The following is a 10,240-nucleotide window of genomic DNA, read 5'->3' on the forward strand; positions in this document are numbered from 1 at the left end:
ACCTTCTCCTTCCCTGCTCCTCATTCCTCAACATTCCTCAACTAAAGGCTTAGTCTCCATCCCCCACATCAGACCAAAGTCTTTCAAGGACAGACCCTTCAGCACTGTTCCCCCCACTCTGTACAACATGCTTCCCTCTGAGATCCACTCTGCCCTGTCTCTGGGCATTTTTCAAAAACAGATACACTGTCATGTATTCACTGAAGCCTTTGGCCTTTGACTGTGGGGTTTTTTTTTTTTTTTTTTGTCTTTGTGTGTGTGTGTGTGTGTGTGTGTGTGTGTGTGTGTGTGTGTGTGTGTGTGTGTGTGTGTGTGTGTGTGTGTGTGTGTGTGTTTGTAAAGTGACCTTGGGTTCCTTGAAAAGCACTATATAAATCTGAGTTATTATTATTAATATTATTGTTATTGACAGTGCCATCATCCTTCAGGCTTTGGATTATCTCCTGGTCTTCTTTCTCCCTTTCAGTGTGACAATCTTTCTCTGTTTGTTCTTACTGGGTATCTTTCTCCTTTTCAAACTAATTATTCAGCTCTAGTCTGCAGCTAGCTCTTTTTGTAGACCACTGGTCATTTGCACTACCTATAGAGATCTAGGTGAACTCACCATGACAGGCAATATATTTTTCTGTATCCTGCATTTTAATCTTTGAAACCTCAATCTGGGTGCGCAGAGCCTCATTTACTGCCTGACTCTACTTTAGCTGCTTGGCCCACTTGTGAGAATGTAAAGAATGTGAATCTAATAGTAGTATTATTGTTTTTGACATGTGTCACCTTGTGAAATGCTTGGACTGGCATTCTGCCTGGAATATTTAAGGAAGTTGTGGTAAACATGAAAATATTTGAAAGTTCTCCTGCTTATTTCAGTTATTTTCTAATATTTTCACCTAAGTATAATATAAGCGCAAACAGCCACAGTCCACTAAGAGGCAGGACCCAAGATTAAATAATGTATGTTATCAAACCCCAAGTTTCTTACTAGTCAAGTGTTTGTTATATTTGTGGAATATCTATGGTATGACTGCCCATCCTTCTAATATTACTAGAGCCTTTGTAGCTGAATGGGAGAAAACCTCAAAAGAATCGATGCTGTTAACAATGCTGATTAATGAACATGATTTTGCATTGACATGTTCAACAATCACAATAAGATATAATATTTTCCATGCACCACATTTTGTTTGTGACATATTTTAAGTCTTTTAACTAGAAAGCAGGCACAACAAGCTCTACCCTAAACTGTACTTCACCAATTTCACTGATTTTCTGCATTGCTGTACAGGAATGTGTAAAGCACAACATTTCTATATAAGCATAATGCATGAGGCAACTTGCAGCACACTCACACTAACATGCAGCCTTACAAGAGATTTTGACTTACTCGAGTCTCTTCTGGTGCCATCAGAGCATGAAACACATGACCGTAGTTCAGAGGTTGCAGAAGCCTCAGTGAGGCCAGCAGCTAGGGACAGAGCTCTGGGCATGCAAAGGCTTGTCTGGAACATACTGTACATAGTGAGTGGCACAAAAAGATTGAACAAATGTTTATAGAGATTAACTAAGTGCTACAGAAAAATTAAAGATTATTTGGCCGGTATATTGTTTGCATATCTATGTTAAAGACATCATCCTTAGTGTTTAGATTTGCCTACAGTCAGTCAGATGCTCGTATTATGTTGTGCAAGGCTGTTATTGTTAAAGGATCGTGACCAAGTTGGATCTAGAGTTGATCTTTTTGTACACTGTCCAGCAAAACTATGTAACAAAATACAAACTTCAACTTATTCGTCACTAAGTACTTGTTCAATAACTTTTCTGACAGAAAAAAAGATTTAAAAAAAACTATGTATTGTTGATAATAATCTAAATCAATCAAGAAATCAAGCAGACATTTTAATTAAACAAGCAAAATATACAAACACATGCATCCAAACAATCAAATGACTCATAGAACCACAAAGGCGATAAATGGCCAAAGGAGATAGGACAACAGCCTGAACTGCTCCCTGCGGTTGTATTCACGCAAAGTTCACTGAATTTTTTTAAATAAATGAGACAAAATGAGAGACAGAGGCAGGGCAGCTGGTGATGATGGAAACGTGGTGATATAAAGTTTTACTGCTATTGATTAACGTGATCATATTTATTTCTTCTTTTTGCATGTAAAAGAAAACATAATGCTATGTAAGGATTATAATGCGTCTTCATTTCCAAAAGTGGATGATTGGTTCAGAGAAAAATCATAGGTAAGCTTGATCTGCATTGTACTCCACACATGAGATCCATCGTTTTCCACTGTAAAAACAGATGTGCAGTAGGGCTGATATTTCAATGACTTCACATATTGAAGTAATTTCCTCACCATCCCCTTCCGTGGGCAGTGCTGCACCACTTCCACTTCTGACAACTTGCAGTTACACATTTGTATGAAGCTCACTCTATAGTATGTCAAAAAAAGGCCCCTTCCGCTTGACTTTCATTTGGGGGAAGAGTAAACGGTCACATGGAGCCAAATCTGGCCTGCAGGGTAGGTGGTTAAAAATTCTGGTTTTTAATGAACTGTGACACATCGTGGCCATGGTGAGATCACAAATCTGCACACGTAACTGCACATTTTCAGAAAGAAAATAAAGAGACTGCACTTTAAGGAATGCAGCAGTGTGCCAGTTTTAAAAATCTAACCCAATCTGACAACTTCTCAGCCTATAGGCTAGGCACATGACTTGCCACTGGTTCAAAATGTATATCTTTTAAGAAGACAGTGTTGATGAAGGTGGTGGGCAAATTAAATTTTGGTATCTTTTTATGGTTTTTATAGTCACAGTCAATTTACTTCCTTTGGAAATCTTACATATCTGTAAACACTTCTACTGAGCAGCTATTTCATCTAAATTATGTGACTTTATTTTATCACATAATTATGCCGCAGGTAACACTTCAAGCCTGTGCTTGTGTGGTTTCTCTGGATGTTAGTAACATTAAATATATGATGTTGTGCATGAAAAATAAAGGTAAAACATTGCGATTAAAGGAAATTTGAGTTGGCACATTGATCCTGTCACGGTCGTCAGTGACCCAGTGTTTTGGATATATTAAGGTTTGATTTCTGTTTTGTATTTCTAGCTCTTAGGTTTTGGTTCCTGTGCTCAGTGCTCCCTCTGTTTAGTGTCTGGTGGGTGTCTCTGTACGTGCCCTGGTCCCGCCTTTCCTGTCTAGTCATCCCTATCTTTATGTTTTTGATGTACAATATCTGTATCGTGTGTCTTAGTCTGTCTGTAAGTTCTGTCTGTGTGTTTCCTATTTTACTTTGAAGGTCCGTGTCTCAGGTTAGTGTATTATGTCTCGCTTCCCTTGTCTCGTTTTGGCCAATTAGATTCAGGTGTGTCTCCCTCCTGTGCACCACTTCCTTGTTGCCGAGTGTGTGTATTTAGTGTCCGTGTCTGCTCCTACTCATCGTTGCATCGTACCCTCATGCTGTGTGTTTCCCAGTGTCTCCCCGTATACTTAGAATTCTCCCAGTTTAGTTTTGATATTGTTTTGTATTACTTCTGAGCCTGCAATAAAGCAGTGTTTTTGAGTTCACATTTTGCCTCTGTGAAGTCTGCGTTTGGGTCCTCCTCTCCTGCCTGCACACATCGATTCATGACAGATCCAGTGTAGTTGTTTGGGTTTTGTTAGTGTGAAGCACACTAACAAACCGCCCCTCTGGTCACAAGGAACAGTTGGCAGCACAGGAAATCAAACTCGAGATTTATGTTTCATTTTCAGTCTAGGTTTGCAAATTTCATGCACGTAGTGGTGGTTCTGGGAAAATGCCAGCTTTATCAGAAGCATTATCAGAAATCAAGAATTTGTCGCAGGAGCCTCATAATCTGTTTATCAAAGAAAGAAAAACGCTTTTAGCATGATGAAAATGGTCACAATCCGGTTTGTGATCAGGTCATAGCAACACAACAACATAATAGGCAGATATGATATGATTTGATATACAGAACATGCACAAATCCTCAGTTACTGATTTTTTTGTAAGGTGTCATGCATAAGTCAGTCACTCTTTGTGGACTCTGATGCAGTGTATTGAGTCATCTAGCCGCAAAGTATCAATAACCCATGCTTTGGAGCTGGCAATATTTTCAGGTTCGGTGCCATTTGATTTCCCTATTTGCATAAAATTTGATTTAGATTTAATTCATAACAGTTTAGCTCAATGCTTAAAGGCAGAAGAAAGAGAAATGAAAAACATTAATGGAGCAGCTTAACACACTACTATGAAGTGCCTTCTACAACAGGAAGCTCTTAGTAATGGAGGTCAAATGAAATTGGGATGTCAAGCAGAGTTGGAATTACATTGTGTGGGGTGATTCATGCTCTATCTTTCAGAGGGATTTGCAAAAGGGAATGGAGCTCAATCCTAATAGGAAATATTATGATGTGTAATACAAATTTACATCCAAGTCCCTCTAGAAATTTTTTCCTTTCTGTACAGTGCTGGCACATTAAATCATGGCACGACTTACTGAAAAGCCTGGTTGTGGGAATGTATGAAGCAAAGAAACCCTGAGCTAGGTTCAATGTGGCTGGTGCAATATTCATATACATAATTAGTTTTTTATGCTGCAAATGCTGCCAAGGATTTATGATATATGTGAAAGATTTTATTTTAGGAATAGTATGCAGAGGGCAGAAGAAGCATACTCGGTAAACTGTATGAGAGAGACGATGAAAGTGTTGAAAATTATGTAAAATGCTCTAAATTTACCATTGTAATAAAACATCTTCACCAATTGTAGCACTAAATCATGTTATCTGAGGCCTTACCGCTTTGAGAGTGATTGCTCACACTGATAGTTGGGCTGGTACTGAGCATAAAACAGCTCAGTTTCAGTTTTAAGTTCATTTTCAACAGTTGATTTAATCTTGCAAATATTACAGTAATGTGGTAATAAGTTGGAGATAGAAATACTGAACTATTCTTCAGTTCAGTTCAGTTTCTTGTGTCTATAATGCACACAAACACACATGCCTGTTGTTTACATAAACATGGATTCACACAAATACATGAGATCTCTGAGATCTTGATGCAGATGAAATAAAAAAAAAAACATTACATTTCTATTTCTGAAGCTTCACAACACATGTTTTAAAATTGGCACTGACGTGTGTGTGGAAATCGTTCAACTTTTTTTTAGCTGCACTTATGAGGGCGTTGCTGACATTCCCTCTTTGAGAAAAGAGTTTGCTTGTGGGATACTGGAGGAGGAAAAGGGAAAAAAAGACAGAGATGTGGTCCATGGTAGCAGAGATTTAACGTTCGATGTTAAACTGCATAACTCTCACAGGCACACTTCAGACAGAGCAGTGGGAGGGAGATGTACAAAAACACTGTCTATTGGTGTTAGCAAAATTATATTATACTGCTGTTTCGTAATGGACAATTGCAAACCAATGAAACAGTTGTAGAGATTAAAAACTGCTGCTTCCAAATTAAGTAACTAGATAAAGTGCTTATCTTTGTTATTGTGTGATATGAAACTAAAATTCATTAGATTTCCTGAAACATGAGTTCAAATGAATGATTGTGTTATAACTCTACATCACGGTGGAGGAAATCTTCAGATTTTGTAGGCTATACAATGTGCACTTTATTTTTTTCCTTGTTGAGAAGTGACTCATTTGATTAACTAACTTGATCTATTTTGTACATTAGTGTATGTTTTAAAGATCACTATATATGTTTTATTATTTATATGGCTTTCTGTCAGCACCTGGTTACATCTGTTCTCGTGGTTTTAGTATGTTTGCTAGAGTCATGAGATAATCTGAAATCCTGATCTGAAACTTTCTGTATTGCTGGATTCCCCCTGCAGATCAACACCTCTGAGCACCTGTTTCTTTGTTTTTCTCAGTCTTATTAAGAACATGGAGAGGGTAGTTGATTATATCAGTTGGATTATGTGAGATGTTATTTTACATTTACAAATATACTCTTTCAGTAATTGTAAAATATTTTGAGTAACTGATGGCGAAATAATATGCTCATGTTACTGACTTGTAAATACTTTGCACTGTTTACACGTTTGTTTCTTTCAGGCATGTTCGTTAAGTCCCATGTTGGCCATATTAGGTTTTTTAGACCAACAACTTTTTTGGTTGCTACTTGGACACAATCTTCAAGTCTTAAATAAGTTTCTCATGTGACATGAAAGAAATCTAACTCAAGCCTCTTAATTACTACACAGTAAACACTCTGATGTTTCCCACTGAAAAACCTATTGAAGTGGCTTTACTAGAGAAGTACTTTATATTTTTAGCAAAACAACCAACAAGGCTGAAATGTTTATTAGTTTGATCTATATTTTTATTTTGGAATAATACTCACAAATGCTGTGAGTCTATGCAGAATAAACTATCCCGGGTAACAGTAAGTCCCAAAAAACTGCAGAAGAGCAAAGGGACTGCAAAAATCTCAACAATATGTCAGTCAAGCTGATTGGGTGACTGGTCTTATATAGAGGTAGGTGCAGTGGTATATGCATGGATATATACAGTGTATACAGTGAAGGCTAATGTATTCTTACTTAAAAAGTCACTGATACAGTAGGCTATGTATCACTGGACATCTTGCAGTGTGAGACAGCAGACAGTCTTCCTCTTAGGCAACACAAGAAACAGCCATGAGTTTTGGGAGAAGTGCAGGATGAAATTTGTCAATGAGAAAAATAAACATCTGCCAGTACTTATACAGATGATTGCCACAAGCAGATGGGAGCTGAATCTCCAGAAGGAGATAATGCAACTGATTTAGTGTTAGGAACATTACACCAGCAAATGAGTGGGTGGTGAGAAATGGTAGAGGATTTCTTTAGATTTTGTAAGTTACAGCACTGTATAAAAGTAAAGTCAAGGTATTCCTGCACATAAATAACAATACACACCCTCAAAAAGCAATATATTTATTTACTTCAATTCACTATAATTAGCTGTCAGGGTTTGGGTATACCACCTACCAAAACACCAGTGCACCAATGATGAGTTTAAATATGTAGAGCAGAAAAGTAAGATATGAAGATTACAAAAGATTAAAATATGCACATATCAGAAGATCTGAGTAGCCTTGAATGTGGTTGATGCGTGTGTAAATATACTCTTTATTGCCAAAAGTATTCGCTCATTGTTCAGCTGCATATGAACTTGAGTATGTATATTGAAGGATGAAGTGACCCTTTGACTGTCAAACATTTTTGTCTAACTAAAGTACCTCTTAAGAAAATGTAAAAGCAACACAAGAAGACATGCAAAAACAGCCAACTACACACAAACCCACACACACCCACTCACGCACACAACTAACAGGACAGGAGCTTGCAATAAGTAAAACCAAGACTGTCATTTCATCTCTAGCTCGCTGTCTCTTTTCTACAGAAGCTGTCACAAAAATATTCTAATAGAGAGACAGAGATCTGACTCAGTGCGACTCACTGTCTGCCTTCGTGGATGGTGTATACCTTGATATGTGTACGCATTTACACACACACATATGAACACAAACATACACACTCCTTCTGCTCTCCTACCACTAAAGTTGCCACAAAAATGTTCTGGATGGAGAGTTTAAGGTATGACTCAGTCAGACTCCTTCACTCTTCCTTATTTTTCTCTCTCTGCTCACTTGCATTACGCACATGTATAACAAAGTGTTTATATACATATGTGTGTGTGTGTGTGTGTGTGTGTGTGTGTGTGTTCTCCTCCACACCCCTCTAGACACCCATGCAAGAAATGTTAAAGTTACATTGTAACAAATACCTTTACATCCAACTCACCTAGCCTGTATCCCTGTCACCATGTGACCTCTTTTGAAATTAATCTCTCTCTTTCTCTCTCTCTCTGTCACACACACAGACACACATACATGAATCCACACACAAAACCCCCATAATACCACCCTGAACGCTCCAGTATCTGAAACTTCTGAAGCCCTCTGGGTGGATAACTGTGGCAGCTATCAAAGAATAATGATTCACCAAGGCTCCCTTAATATATTCTTTTCTATATACTTTCCCACACACACCGTAGTACTGCATGTATGCTGAAAATAGAAAGTAGCACTTGATTTGTAGAGATTCAGACCAAGGAGTTTTGTATGATTAGTTTATCGACAGTATTGCATGTAGGGAATTCCACTTTAATATCTTGCATTAGAAGTTTTTGTTCCAGTAAGCAAACAGAGAATTTATAGTGAACACTTTGGGAAATAAACCTTGTTCGCTGTAAATCTATCTGGTAAGTCCTAGCAGATGTCATGACTGAAGCAATAAAATACGTATCAAAGAGTGTAGTGAACACCGCTTTTCATTTCAGCTTAAATAGCAGAGGCAGTGTAACACTTATTCTGAAATATAAAAAGAGGAAGAGAAGACACTCAGAGATGATCACTGTTATTATAAAAACGTTTCTCTTGCCTGCTTCTGTTCTCTGAAGAGCACTTTAATGAGATTGCTAATGTGTGGGTCATTAAAGAGACATTATGATGTCACAGCGCTCTCAGAGCACCATGCTGAGTCATTACTGACGACAAAAGATACAATTCTAAAATCTTTGCTCCAGAGCATACTGCAGATCACGTAAATTCATCCCCCTCATATCACCAAAATATATTTACCCTTTCAAAACAAAGAGTGCACAAGTTAGTTGCAAGGTGAGGCAGTGAATTAGACATAGTTTCCCATAAATTCCTACAAATCCTCAATCAGTATGATATGTGAAATGTGGGAAATGTATAATATGTAATATATTATGTTATATATTTTAAAAAATGAACTGAATAGAATAGAATAGAATAGAATAGAATAGAATAGGGTGATACAGCAGTGACAACAACCATTTGAGCAGATGTTGTCCCAAGCATCACACTGCCTGTATATGCACATAGTGAATCCTGCTGCCTTTTTTCCCCTTTTGTGATTCAGTTCAGACCACCTTCTTTCACTTATCCATGATCCATGTTTGAAGCTTACATTTAACATGTACACGTACATTTAGGCAGTGGATATGGATCCGTACAGCCTTCTACATGTAAAACTGCAACAATTCAAACAGTGCTATAAACAGTACTTTAGCCAGCCTTCTGTTTAGCTGCACATTTGCAAGCTGCTTTGCAACACATTGTGCTTTCCACATATGCGTGTGGTATGACACGAGTTCCTGGGAAATAACAATGTTCTATGACAATAGTGGTCCTCACAGAACTGCTGTTTTGGTGAAACATAGTCTCAGTCGTTCGGCCACCACAGTTAAACATCACTCTCATCTTTATGCTTACCCATTTTCTTTAGATTCATCTCTTTTAAGAACTCATTGTCACCTGTCAGATAACATATCCTGAGAGGTGCTACTGTCAAGAAGCAGGCTACTGTCAATCAACGTTACTGTATTTGTTTCACCTGTTGGTGATTTTAATGCGTGATTGGTGTGTGGTTAATGTTAGTACAAGTCTCCAGGGAATGAATGCTACATAATTTGATTACTTCCTGAGGGAAAAAAGCAAGTGTGAGAGTGCATCTGTGTATTTATGATCGTTTTTTCTTCCCTTTCTAATCTGTCCATGATTTTAACATCAGCTATAGGCCAACCAGACAACCTGTTTTATTCTCTGTGTGTGTATACTTCTTCCCCCTCCTGTGGCCCCAGCTTGTGTCAGGCAGTGGGCCCAGCAGGATTTTCCTTGCATTTCCATATCATTGATAATTGACTGGCTCAGGGAATGAAGGAGTGGAATGGCAGAGCAAATGCTTTCCTGCTACTGCAGCTGCTCCTGGCTGCCAGGGCAACTGGGGCAGAAAATCGGAGCTATCGCTTTGTCATAATCAACATTCTGGTTTCCAATCTACCCAAACCTATGTGTCTTCCATCCTTTCTTTTTTTCCTTGTCAAATAGACTTTTCCAGTGAAAAGCCTGTTCCTTTTAAGCACCTGAGCCTTCCTGTGCAAACATACTAAGTCCACCATCCCTTGCAGGAACCCTGAGTCTTTAGCACTAAAGAACTTTGTAAGTGGTTTTAGTGTTTGGGTCTTTAAAAACTGTGTCCCTTTTTTTGCATCTAAGATCTATTCTGTAAACTCAGTCTGGCAAGACCTTTTGCATGAGAAACAAATAGACAATTGCTGCTCTGTCATTAAAATAATTTCCATGTAGTATTCTGTTTTACATTTCTGAGACCAGGGAATTTATACTGGCATC

The sequence above is a fragment of the Aulonocara sp. 'chitande type north' Nkhata Bay genome, linkage group LG6 (genome assembly GCF_057382095.1).
Source record: "Aulonocara sp. 'chitande type north' Nkhata Bay isolate Kocher_YH1m ecotype deep benthic linkage group LG6, A_spYH_male_GT1.1, whole genome shotgun sequence".
Lineage (NCBI taxonomy): Eukaryota > Metazoa > Chordata > Actinopteri > Cichliformes > Cichlidae > Aulonocara > Aulonocara sp. 'chitande type north' Nkhata Bay.